Source organism: Bombyx mori, chromosome 18 (genome assembly GCF_030269925.1).
Source record: "Bombyx mori chromosome 18, ASM3026992v2".
NCBI classification, from domain to species: Eukaryota; Metazoa; Arthropoda; class Insecta; order Lepidoptera; family Bombycidae; genus Bombyx; species Bombyx mori.
This window is the reverse complement of record NC_085124.1, coordinates 7,169,910-7,183,407: the sequence shown is the minus strand read 5'-3', so window position 1 is coordinate 7,183,407 and position 13,498 is coordinate 7,169,910. Positions and strand designations below refer to the sequence as shown.

Sequence of the window (13,498 nt, the reverse complement as noted above, 5' to 3'; positions counted from 1 at the left end):
AATTTATTTCAATATGGCAATCGAATTTACGAATGCAATCGAATTGTTTAAGGCCATTTTATAGTCCGCATTATTTTGTTTTATTTATGGTGCTTTAAACAGTGGGCAGTCGCGCCATTATTACCTGTGTATTCCAACCAAGCCTTAAATATGCAGCCTCGAACATCCAACGAACATGCATTATAAGAAAAGACTGCAAGAAGGTAGTTCAGGTTTATATAAATACAGAAACATTAAAAAAATCCCGAATCTTCAAAATAAAACAGATTTACAACATCTTTTATTTGCATTTAAAAAAGAAAACTTAGCATTTTAATTTAGACAGAATGCATAGAAGCGAGCGTAGAATATGTTTTTTTAAGTAATTTGAATTTTACTTTTTAATTTTATTGCGCAACACATACGCGTTGTCAAAGTCTCATTTGTATTAAATAAAGGCTGCCATCAATCGAGATTCATGACTGATTCTGCTTCGATATAGGCGAGATAATCATATAAACAAGTTCGGCTTAGAATAGACGCTAGCCAAGTGAAACATTACTAGTGTAATGATTGTGTGTTTTTCCTATAACTAAGACACATGCTAAGAGCTATATACTACTTACTTATTTATATACTTACTACATGCTAATTTATTTTTAATGATATGATAATGTGTTTAGCCTTTGTTGAATTAGTAATGAAATGCACCTGGTATTAATTAAGGTGTTAACAGAGTCTACTTACACATGTAATCTAAGCCTCATTTCCTTTGCATTTCGTAGTCAATACACGATATATAGCTTCGATATAGTATATAAATAAAACAAAAGAAAATGCTTAACACTAGGTTCGCAGGGTGTTATTGAACTTTTTTGAAGTGAAAACTTCTTTAGAATCGTTGTGATTTCAAACCGGATGCAACGGAAAAAACGACAGGTAAGAGACACAAATACAAAAATGTGTAGGATGAAGCCAGCAAAGAATGAGACAGAAATATACATACTATTTAATACAGCGCCATCTGTGAGATTTTTTAATACTAACGTGTGTATGAAAGCTCTTGTAGTGAATTTTAATTTAGGATTATACGTGAAATTAAAATACCAATTCACAGAGGGCGCTACCTTACAATTATTTACTAATGACAAAATTTTACATATACTTAAGACGTTTAGGATAATTGTATTTTAATTTTGGAAGGTTTCACTTCTACCACGTGTGAATTGCACACATGTTTTTTTTTTTTTTTTTCACTACCTATATACGAATAGCCTAAGCGGCTAGGCGAGCTCACGGGCTCAACCTGAGAGAATTGGTTAACAGCCCACTAGTTGTGGGACCTCTTGTGAGTTCGCGCGGGTAGGTACCACCGCCCTGCCTAATACTGCCGTGAAGCAGTAATGCGTTTCGACCTGAAGGGTAGGGCAACCGTTGTAACTGTACTGAGACCTTAGAACTTATATCTCAAGGTGGGTGGCGCATTTACGTTGTAGATTTCTATGAGCTCCAGTAACCACTTAACACCAGGTGGGCTGTGAGCTCGTCCATCCAACTAAGCAATAAAAAAAATCCTAACTAGCCCTAGCAAGAGCAGCACTTCGTAGAATCTACCACCGGTTCGGAATCGCGATCCACTGAGAAGATCCGGCGAGAAAATCAGTGGGCTTATTGAACACAGAAGGGAAGTCATTCATGAACACCTTTGAAGTAATCGTGGTCGAAAGAATAAGGCGCTAGGTCTATTCGTATAAATAATGCAAGCACGGTGACGTCAACTTCGCAGTAGGATATATTTTTTTATGAACAAAAATGAATGAATCACTATGAAGGAATACGTATTCCGCTTATTTTACGCGAAATACTAAATCGAACTAGTTTGAAGGATGCCGATATAATGCTATTGAGGGTTCGAGATTTCATAGACATGAAGAGATCCACGGGCAGCAGCACTCACGTTGTGATATCTGTAGACTCCGGTAACCACATAACGCCCGACGAGCTGTGAGCTCATTTACACATCAATCAATGTAATCAAATGGCTTTTATTACGCGGTCGTCGTCGTGGCCTAAATGATAAGACGTCCAGTGCATTCGTGTTGAGCGATGCACCGGTGTTCGAATCCCGCAGGCTGGTACCAATTTTTCTAAAGAAATACGTACTTCACAAATGTTCACTATTGACTTCCACGGTGAAGGAATAACATCGTGTAATGAAAATCAAACCCGCAAAATTATAAGTTGCGTATTTACTGGTGGTAGGACCTTTTGTGAGTCCGCACGGGTAGGTACCACCGCCCTGCCTATTTCTGCCGTGAAGCAGTAATGCGTTTCGGTTTGAAGAGTGGGGTAGCCGTTGTAACTATACTGAGAACTTAGAACTTTTATCTCAAGGTGGGCAGCGCATTTACGTTGTAGATGTCTATGGGCTCCAGTAACCACTTAAGCAATAAAAAAAAAGCTTAACATTAATAAGCAACACACATCTTTCACTAAAGCGCCGCTGCAATGATATTAAATTTATAAAGACCTCGAACTGAAATCGTGCATCAATAACTAATTAAAGTTTTAGAAGATCCTTCGCTGGTTCGGTTTTTTTTCTTATAATAACGTTTATCTTTGCAATTATCGATAGCGGGCGTTCGGGAAACCTATATGATTGCGATCTCGTGATAGGTTAGTTAAATCCACAGATTTATAGCTCCGGCTAACCCGACTTCAATCCTTCTGGAGGGTTTTTTGTGGAGTGCTATAATGTTAAGAATTTGACCTAAATGTCTTTCGAAAATGTTACCGTACTAATAAAATTTTACCTAATACATTTGCTGACGTTGGCATGAGGTTTTACAAAAATAAAATTGGAGTCTTAAGTTCTTAAAATTTATCGTTACACTGAGATAAGAAAGCAACAACACCAGTTTTAAAGTCTAATTATTGTAAACTTTGCTAATGCGAACATAACCAAGCTTTGGCAATTTTTCGGATGATTCTAAATATCAAATTTTACGATATGAAATGATCCATTAATAGATTATAATGCGACTTTTTAATACGAATGCATGCAATGACGCTAGAGCCAAAAACTGTAATTCATAAACTGTCCGAATAATATGAAAAAATTTACGATTACGTCGTACCTAATTCTAATTTGCATTTAAATTTACTGTACTGACAAAGTTAACAAAATGGTTTAAACACTTTTTCATTTATTTGAATCTTTTAATTTCCACGCGCACACAAAAAATAATAATTTGAATTTGCTAAAAACGTACAGCCAACGCGCGCATAACAAACGTAAAATAGACTTATAGAGGATCAAACGAAATAAATGTTATCAAACCAAGTAATAATCTCCCGTTGTCTTGGCTTGGTTTTTTTCACACGTCCCAATGCTAAGCACTAAGCAGTATAGTAAACTTAAGAAGGAAACTGTTTGACTTTATTGTTACGTTCGTTAGTGGGTATTAGGCTTGTCCGGTAGTAGCGGATTTGTGCTTAGCTGTTAGAACATCCTCGTTTAGAAACGTATCGTAAATATTGAATGCCTTATAAATACGGGCCTATAACGGATTAGCTGCTCTACATAACTTAAAAATATTTATCTATTTTATGTGAGGATATATAGCGTGTTAACATGAATTTCCGTTTACGTTAAGTGCAAATTGTCGGTGTGAAAGTACTTAGTGACATTTAAAGTACAGAAACATAAATGTTGAACTAAAGTCAATTAAGGATGGTAAAATTAAATTTTAAATTTTATATTGCTTATGAAAAAAAAATGTAGGTACATTGTGTATTATAAATCTATTGTGTAATACGTACACCAAAGCTTATTCTTTAACACTGCGTGGTGTCGATACATGGATCTTTGGGTTATGGGCCCAGCACGCTTCCAATGCGCCACTCTGCTTATATTGAACAGTTTCGAAAATGACGAAATGTTATGCTCAGTGCGAACGCTAGTAAAATCAAAATTGAGAGACAGCCCTAAAATGTTACGTTATAGCAGAGCATGGTTACGATCCACGGACCTCTGGGTTATGGGCCCAGCACGCTTCCACTGCGCCACTCTGCTTATATTGAACAGTTTCGAAAATGCTGAAATAATATGCTTAATGTGAACGCTAGTAAAATTAAAATTGAGAGACAGCCCTAAAATGTTACGTTATAGCAGAGCGTGGTTTCGATCCACGGACCTCTGGGTTATGGGCCCAGCACGCTTCCACTGCGCCACTCTGCTTATATTGAACAGTTTCGAAAATGCTGAAATAATATGCTTAATGTGAACGCTAGTAAAATTAAAATTGAGAGACAGCCCTAAAATGTTACGTTATAGCAGAGCGTGGTTTCGATCCACGGACCTCTGGGTTATGGGCCCAGCACGCTTCCACTGCGCCACTCTGCTTATATTGAACAGTTTCGAAAATGCTGAAATAATATGCTTAATGTGAACGCTAGTAAAATTAAAATTGAGAGACAGCCCTAAAATGTTACGTTATAGCAGAGCGTGGTTTCGATCCACGGACCTCTGGGTTATGGGCCCAGCACGCTTCCACTGCGCCACTCTGCTTATATTGAACAGTTTCGAAAATGCTGAAATAATATGCTTAATGTGAACGCTAGTAAAATTAAAATTGAGAGACAGCCCTAAAATGTTACGTTATAGCAGAGCGTGGTTTCGATCCACGGACCTCTGGGTTATGGGCCCAGCACGCTTCCACTGCGCCACTCTGCTTATATTGAACAGTTTCGAAAATGCTGAAATAATATGCTTAATGTGAACGCTAGTAAAATTAAAATTGAGAGACAGCCCTAAAATGTTACGTTATAGCAGAGCGTGGTTTCGATCCACGGACCTCTGGGTTATGGGCCCAGCACGCTTCCACTGCGCCACTCTGCTTATATTGAACAGTTTCGAAAATGCTGAAATAATATGCTTAATGTGAACGCTAGTAAAATTAAAATTGAGAGACAGCCCTAAAATGTTAGGTTATAGCAGAGCGTGGTTTCGATCCACGGACCTCTGGGTTATGGGCCCAGCACGCTTCCACTGCGCCACTCTGCTTATATTGAACAGTTTCGAAAATGCTGAACAAATATGCTTAATGTGAACGCTAGTAAAATTAAAATTGAGAGACAGCCCTAAAATGTTACGTTATAGCAGAGCGTGGTTTCGATCCACGGACCTCTGGGTTATGGGCCCAGCACGCTTCCACTGCACCACTCTGCTTATATTGAACGGTTTTGAAAATGACTAAATGATATACTTCCTGTGAACGCTAGTAAAAAGCAAATTTGAAGGATAGCCTTAATATGTAATCAAGGAAGAAGTAGATTCATAGGTTTGTATTTTGTTAACACTATATAAAACATTTTCAATTTCCTTTCGTTTCGAATAATTTCTAGTTTACGTCGCCATTATATTGTAACATCAGACAGTTCACATGACATCAAAATATTGAGACAAATATATTAAATAAATAAATAAAAAATACAAAACATTCGCCGCTTCTCTCGTGTGGTACAATTTTGATGACTTAATAAGAGCCAATGTCTGAAGTAAACAAGAAAATTACAGACGCCGAACCTTTCATTCACATTGTAGTTGTTCAAACAAAATCTTATAAATATTTTAGTTGAAGCATGTTAATGCGGAGCCGGCAAAAAAATTTGAATCACGATCTGAAAGTAATGTAAAGAGGTTTATTATACGAATTATGGGGAGGTGAGGCAACGGATGCAAAATTGCTTCTTGTTTTATGAGCAGAGTGCACTTTGATCGGTTCCATTTGATATTTATTGATAGCAGCAATAATCGTGATTTGTTGTTGAACTGGATTACTTATATGCATGTCGGTCAAATATATAAATATTCTTATTTTTCTAATGATTCCAAATGAAAAGAAAGAGGTTGTTTTTATTGTAATATATATACTGGTAGATGAAGCCTCTTAAATATATCGCTACCCACCTTACGACATGAGTCCGAATCCTTAATTTTGTTGTAAAATAAAGATAGCCGTAACGCATGACGCTTTGTGGTAGAAATAGTATGGATGGCATACCAATCCGTGTGGACCACAATACGCTCTGCCCTACAACTTGTAATCGTGCCAAATTAAAAATGAATCAAAGTAAAAGATTAGTCTTTTAATTTAAAAAAAAAAACATAATTTGTGATTTTATTTATTTATTCGTGATCTAGAGAATTATTTAATCGATTTAGTTAAACAATCATTGTTCTTAGCATCTCCGGGAAATATTAAAGTATCATTAGTACAAAAGACAGCGCAACAATCGCTACAATACGTGCGCGTGCATAAAGATATTTAAAACATTAAGTAGTAAATAAAATTGATATTAATTAAAAAATTCATTCGACCGAAGAATTGAATCGATAATTATTTTACAGTTCGTTCGTCCTTACTCGTTTTCAATTCGTCAGTATAATTATTTTCTTCCGCTTAACTAGCTTTAAACAAAGACAATCTGGATGGGTTGGAACTGTTTCTTCAACTCAAAGCGTTGTGCCGTGAAATTGACAGATGCTCAAAATAATAACAGAAGTCACAGTCCACTGACTGCGACAGAACATAATTGGGTTGCCAATGGTCTCAAATCAATTTCTTGGCAGAGATCCGTCCGTAAAAGACTATCTAATCTGAATGTAAAATTGTTTAGTATGCTTCATGTTCCGGGGTTCTTGCTAACTAAATTTTACTGATTTACTACAAAACTCTTTTACATTCTAAATACTTATACATACATTTATATTTATTATATATATATTTCTTTAAACTTTGTAAAGCAAGAAATAAAGGGCTTATTATTATTATTTATTTATATTTATTTAAAATCTTATTAATTACATAATATTTTTTAAAAAATATATTAAAAATACAATTTTTAAAAAACACTATATAAAAATAGATTGCCGCTAATGGCGGTGTCTACGACACAAGCCACCAGTGGTTAGGACTCCAGAGTGAGAAACCTCCTCACAATGCGTGCAGTATCGAGGATAACTGCTTTCTGTATTAGGCCCTTAACCCAGCTGGATAACGAAAGTTTCTTAAGATGTTGATCGAAACTTTTCGCTATCAAGCCGTGTACCGATACAACTATTGGAACAATGATGGTTGAATCAACATGCCACATGGCGGTAGTCTCGTGGGCCAGGTCTAAATATTTTATTAATTTGTCCTTTTCTGCCTTCACGAGGTTCTCGTCATGAGGAATGGTGACATCAACCAACACTGCTCGACGCGCAGATCGATCTATTATCACAATATCAGGTTTATTGGCAACAATATACCTATCCGTGATAATAGATCGGTCCCAGTAGAGCGTAACATGACCATTATCAAGAACTGGTTGAGGTTGGTATTGGTAATAAGGTACAGCAGAATCAAGAAAACCATATTTCAGAGCAAGTTGTTGATGGATAATCCTAGCCACTTGGTTATGTCTATGCAAGTACTCGCCGTTAGCAAACCGAGAACAGCCAGAAACAATATGTCTAATAGACTCTCCCGGACGGTGGCATGCCCGACAAATGTCGACCGTCCCATCCTTTAGTATATATTTCCGGTAGTTGTTCGTCATGATAACTTCGTCCATAATTGCAAAGATAAAACCTTCAGTTTCCCCAAAGAGGTTACTGAATCTTAACCAGGCCACGGAAGCTAATTGGTCTACATCAGGCCCTGTGAGAGCCCGGTAGAACCTACCGTGTAACTCCTTGCTCCTCCATACGGTTATGCGATCTGAAATACCCTCTACCTTCAGCCTCTTCCAATTCCCGTTAGCTAAGGATAGCGGAGTTAGCCCCTTATCGACTGCAACGACATCCCGATACATATTCACGTTCATCTTAAGGAAATATTCCCTAAGGTTGTATATCTCTCGGTTATGTAGATCCTTGGCATTCAAAATACCACGACCCCCACATTTCCGAGGAATATACAACCTCATTACAGACGAACGTGGATGATGCATTCTGTATGTCGTTAACAATCGCCTGACTTTTCTGTCCAGTACGTCCAGCTCTGATTGCGTCCACCTTAGTATGCCAAAGGAATATGTTAACATAGGCATGACCCAACCATTAAACGCTCGGATTTTGTTTCCGCCTGATAAATGGCTTTTTAAGACCTTTATAAGACGACCAAAAAACCGATCTCTAAACGATTGTTTCATATCTGCGTCAACAATATTCAGCACTTCAAACATACCAAGGTACTTGTAAGTTTCCGATTCACAAAGAGACTTGAGGACCACACTATGGTTAAGTAGTAAGCAATCTGAGCTTACAACTTTACCTCTCTGTACATCTATGAACGCACATTTATCAACACCAAATTCCATCCCAATGGCTTTACTAAAACTGTCGGTTATTTTTAGTAAACTCATTAAGTCTGGTTTTTTGGAAGCAAATAATTTGAGATCATCCATGAACAAGAGATGTGATATAGCCTCAGCTCCTCTGCGAAGTCGGTAGCCTAGCGTTGAATCTTTAAGTAATGTACTTAAAGGATTAAGCGCCAAACAAAACCACAAAGGACTCAGACTGTCGCCCTGAAAGATACCCCGCTTAATCCTTATTAAATTCGGGGCAGCAGAAGAAGTCATCTGACCTGGTTGACTAAGAAACGTAGACCATTGACCCATGCATGAGCTAAGAAAGGAGCATAGTATGGGATTTATTTTATATAGCTCTAAAACTCTCATTAGCCATGTATGAGGCACAGAGTCATACGCTTTCTTATAATCAATCCAAGCCATATGAACGTTCCTCTTACCCCGCCGAACTTGTTGAGTAATGGTCATGTCAATGAGTAGCAAATCTTTTGTACCTCGAGACCCAGCCTTACATCCATTCTGATTAGGTGATAAAATGTTATTATTAAAAATGTGGTTTTGAATTTTGATTCTCAAAATGGATGTAAGTAGCTTATAGATGGTAGGTAAGCATGTAATTGGTCTGTAATTCTTGGGATCCGAGGTATTGCCAGATTTATAAATCAAATAAGTGATACCAGATGTCATGAAATCTGGGAGTGATCCCATCTCAAGGGCCTGTTGGAATTGAGCTGCCAGGCGTTCATGTGAACTTCGGATCCACTTGATCCAGTAACTGTGTAGTCCGTCCGGTCCCGGACTTTTCCAATTTGGCATCGAACGTACTGCACGAGAAACATCAATGGCGGATATTGTTATTGGATCCATCTCTTTATACGATTCACATTCCCGCCTGACAGTTTGTATCCATTCCCCTTCAGAGTGACCAATGGGTATCGACCAAATATTTTTCCAAAATGTTGACATGTCCTCTTCATTGACATTGTATGGCTCATTGGTCACTTGGGATTGAGACAACTCCCAGTTTCTGTATACACTTCTTTGATCTCTTTGGAAAACTCTATTCAAATGGTATCGCTCAGATCTTAGACGATACCGACGAATACGGCTTGCCCAAGCATAAACTTTTTGCTTCCAGAAGTCTATGCGCTCAATAATACAGGTCATGTATTCGTTTGAGCTTATTCCAGTTCCGGCAAAAGCCTGATCGACGAAACACATAACCCGTGGACGAGTATTTCCTTTCTGGAAGCACATAAGCTTTGCTATAAGAATCCTGGCCCTATCAATTCGCTTCTCAATTCTGCACTGCCATTGTGGTTTAGTAGGGGGTCGATAGGCTGTCTGGGTTAAATTTGGAGACTTAACCTCAGCTACACGACAAACCGCTACCGCACCGCAGTACAGAAGTGAGTGCGTATCAATTAGATCCGTACTTGATTCTAAATAGGGTTTTAGAATAGAGTCCAGGGCCCCTACAAGCGAAACATTACGTCTATGCATAGGCAAACGTGGTAATCGTGGTCTAGAGCAGGAGGAAACTAACCTATATTCTTGAATAGAATCCTCCAAAGCACTACTCAAACGCTCATAGTCCTGGTTACTTGCACAAACCTGTACTTGAATTTCCTCATCGTGTTGTATTATTGGGGCGACGGTGTCAGTTACCACTTGGTTTTCTTGTGGTTCGATGGGAACAGGTAGCGCTTCGTAGCGTAGTCGATCAAGAAGAGACTGGTCCAACAGCCTAAGCCGCTGGATAGCCCTCACCTGATCTGACAGTCGTTGTGTCGAAACATTCACGGTCGGGCACAATGTCTGAAACACAGAAAACATTTTTGAGCGATACGCAGAAAGGTTGGTTTCTCCCTCCGTAGCCTCATAGTACGCTCGCATGACATTCATATTTATATTTTCGTTCCAACGCATGCGAGAGCGCACTACACCACTGGTAGCGGGGACCGTAGACGGGGCATTTCGCCTCGTTGATCCCAAGCGTGCCAATGGTGGGCGGCCCCGGCGCACAGGTCTTGGCGGCGCAGGGGACGGCTGTGTTTCGTCGCTGGATAAATTTTCAATTCTCGTCGGACTTGGAGAGCCATCCGACGAACACGACGGAATACATGGTGATGTTCTTCGTGCGCCACAGGTCACCTGTCTACACTGTCGACTTGGATTTTTCCTTAATGCAGTTGTCGTCGACATGGACGTGTCACATTGCAGTTTTCTTTAAATTCTTTATTTTCGTTTTTGCATCCAACTTTACACTTTCTCTTTTTGTTTTTATCATTTTTAAAATTTAATTATTTGTATTTTTTCTATAAATATTTGTAAAAATTTAGATAAAATTTAATAAATTTGAATTTTGCAATTTTTGACACGTCTGTTGTTGTAGACGGTTTCCATGGTTATTATTATTATTATTATTATGCTTCATGTGAAAAAAAGTTATGTATGTTTTGGAAGATTTTCACATACTTAACATTTACTTAGTCGTAAGATATGGAATTGTAATGACCATTTCTACAAAATGAATTTTCAGTTCAAACTTGATTTTTTTCAGTACCTATTTATTGGTAGCATAAGGGGCTATTCCAGCTATGCCCGGACGGATAGGTGAGCTCACGGACTCAACCTGAGCCTAACACTAACTCTAGCAACAGCAGTGCGTCGTAGAACCAACTACTGGATCCCACTGAAAACTGAGAAAATCATAATAGTAGATTGAAAGACTACATAGAAGTAAATATATTTTGGATCTCTATGATCGTCATCTAAGTGATATATGCTGTTGGGATATGCCCAGAAATTAAACAGTACTATTTATTATTTTTTGTCGCATAAGGATTTATTGCTAAATTCCACATGCAATCTTTATTTTCAGTGAAGTGTGATATAAGCAGAGTGGCGCAGTGGAAGCGTGCTGAGCCCATAACCCAGAGGTCCGTGGATCGCGACCACGCTCTGCTACAGACTCACATTTTAGGGATGGAACTCAATTTTGCTTTTACTAGCGTTCACAGAAAGTATTATACCATATTTCGTCATTTTTGAAACTATTCAATATAAGCAGAGTTGCGCAGTGGAAGCGTGCTGAGCCCATAACCCAGAGGTCCGTGGATCGAAACCATGCTCTGCTACAGCCTCAAATTTTAGCGATGGAACTCAATTTTGCTTTTACTAGCGTTCACACAAAGCATAGTATTTTGTCATTTTCGAAACTGTTCAATATAAGCAGAGTGGCGCAGTGGAAGCATGCTGGGCCCATAACCCAGAGGTCCGTGGATCGAAACCATGCTCTGTTACAGCCTCACATTTTAGGGATGGAACTCAATTTTGCTTTTACTAGCGTTCACACAAAGCATAGTATTTTGTCATTTTCGAAACTGTTCAATATAAGCAGAGTGGCGCAGTGGAAGCGTGCTGGGCCCATAACCCAGAGGTCCGTGGATCGAAACCATGCTCTGCTACAGCCTCACATTTTAGGGATGGAACTCAATTTTGCTTTTACTAGCGTTCACACAAAGCATAGTATTTTGTCATTTTCGAAACTGTTCAATATAAGCAGAGTGGCGCAGTGGAAGCGTGCTGGGCCCATAACCCAGAGGTCCGTGGATCGAAACCATGCTCTGCTACAGCCTCACATTTTAGGGATGGAACTCAATTTTGCTTTTACTAGCGTTCACACAAAGCATAGTATTTTGTCATTTTCGAAACTGCTCAATATAAGCAGAGTGGCGCAGTGGAAGCGTGCTGGGCCCATAACCCAGAGGTCCGTGGATCGAAACCACCCTCTGCTATGAGCATCCTTTTATAGTTTACATTTTCGTGGCTTAGCGATAAAATACCAATTTATGATTTTCAGCTTGTATGACTTGAACTGCTTGGTGCAAAAACGTGAGTACTTTTGTGGATTAGACATCTACATACATAATTTTATGTACTGATATAATGAGTAATTTTTACTGTTCAATAATAACATTCAGAAAAACCAAAAATATCGTTTAATATTATTGTTATTTTCTTTATTTAACATTTATTTTTAATATTATACGTTTTTTTTTTTGTTTTGCTTAGATTGATGGGCAGTCTTACGGCCCACCTGGTATAAGTGGTTACTGGAGCTCATAGACACCTACGACGTAAATGCCGCCACTCACCTCGAGACATGAGTTCTTAGATCTCAGTTTTGACAGTACAGCGGCTACCCCGTCCTTCAAATCGAAACGCGTTACTACTTCACGGCAGAAATAGGCAGGGTGGTGGTACCTACCCGTGCGGACTCACAAGATAACATACCACCAGTATTTATTCTGTTAAAACTTAAGAAATTTCTAGAATTTGTCGGAACTTATCGCAGTCAAGCACTCTTATGCTATTATACTCCTCCGTCCGCACAATTTTCGTACAAAGGGATACAAAGTTTTTGCTTCACGTATTAACATATAGATAAGCATTCGTAGTTGCTTCACGCCAGACAGGACGAAAGCACATTCGCAAATCGTCACTAATAAAAAAAAAAATCAGAACGTATCGAAAAACTGTTAATTGTAATATTTGTCGGTACCGAGAGTACTTAAATGAAGAATTATGTAACCGATTCAGGGAAGTAGATATAGCATTTGAGAGCGATTGTGTTTTATTGTATTACTTGGATTCCAGGTCGGTTTTTGCGCGTTGTCCCTGTAAATGTCGGCATTACGTCAGACGGTCGTCATTATTGAATCGTCTAGCGACCACCCGCAGCACATACGAACACGATGTTAGTGGAACTGAGCATCGATGTAGTTACATCGCATTGTTGTTTTCTCAGAAAAAGGCAATTTCTGCCTAACTCGTTTACTTTGTCCAATAATATTAAATTACACCATTATTTGAAATATTCACGACTAGCACTTTCCGAGGACTGACACTGTTCGTAATATGAAACTGCTTTAATTCGTAAACAAGTTATATAAAAACATCAGTACCTACAAATGTATTATCAGATATGTACGATTTTTTTTTATTGCTTAGGTGGACGAGCTCACAGCCCACCTTATATTACTGGAGCCCACAGCCATCTACAACGTAAATGCGCCGCCCACCTTGAGATATAAGTTCTATGTTCTCAGTATAATTACAACGGCTACCCCACCCTTCAAACCGAAACGCATTA

At 38.6% G+C, this 13,498-nt stretch overlaps 5 non-coding genes across 5 annotated transcripts; all 5 read right to left on the bottom strand.

Moving 5' to 3' along the window:
* Window positions 1-4,147: 4,147 nt before the first annotated feature.
* On the bottom strand, window positions 4,148-4,219 carry TRNAM-CAU (transfer RNA methionine (anticodon CAU)). Its single transcript has one exon. It is a non-coding gene; the product is annotated as a tRNA-Met (tRNA).
* Window positions 4,220-4,312: 93 nt separating this feature from the next.
* Window positions 4,313-4,384, bottom strand: TRNAM-CAU (transfer RNA methionine (anticodon CAU)). Its single transcript has one exon. It is a non-coding gene; the product is annotated as a tRNA-Met (tRNA).
* Window positions 4,385-4,477: 93 nt separating this feature from the next.
* TRNAM-CAU (transfer RNA methionine (anticodon CAU)) lies at window positions 4,478-4,549 on the bottom strand. Its single transcript has one exon. It is a non-coding gene; the product is annotated as a tRNA-Met (tRNA).
* Window positions 4,550-4,642: 93 nt separating this feature from the next.
* TRNAM-CAU (transfer RNA methionine (anticodon CAU)) lies at window positions 4,643-4,714 on the bottom strand. The gene has a single exon. It is a non-coding gene; the product is annotated as a tRNA-Met (tRNA).
* A 93-nt stretch (window positions 4,715-4,807) lies between these two features.
* Window positions 4,808-4,879, bottom strand: TRNAM-CAU (transfer RNA methionine (anticodon CAU)). Its single transcript has one exon. It is a non-coding gene; the product is annotated as a tRNA-Met (tRNA).
* Between the last annotated feature and the right edge of the window lie 8,619 nt (window positions 4,880-13,498).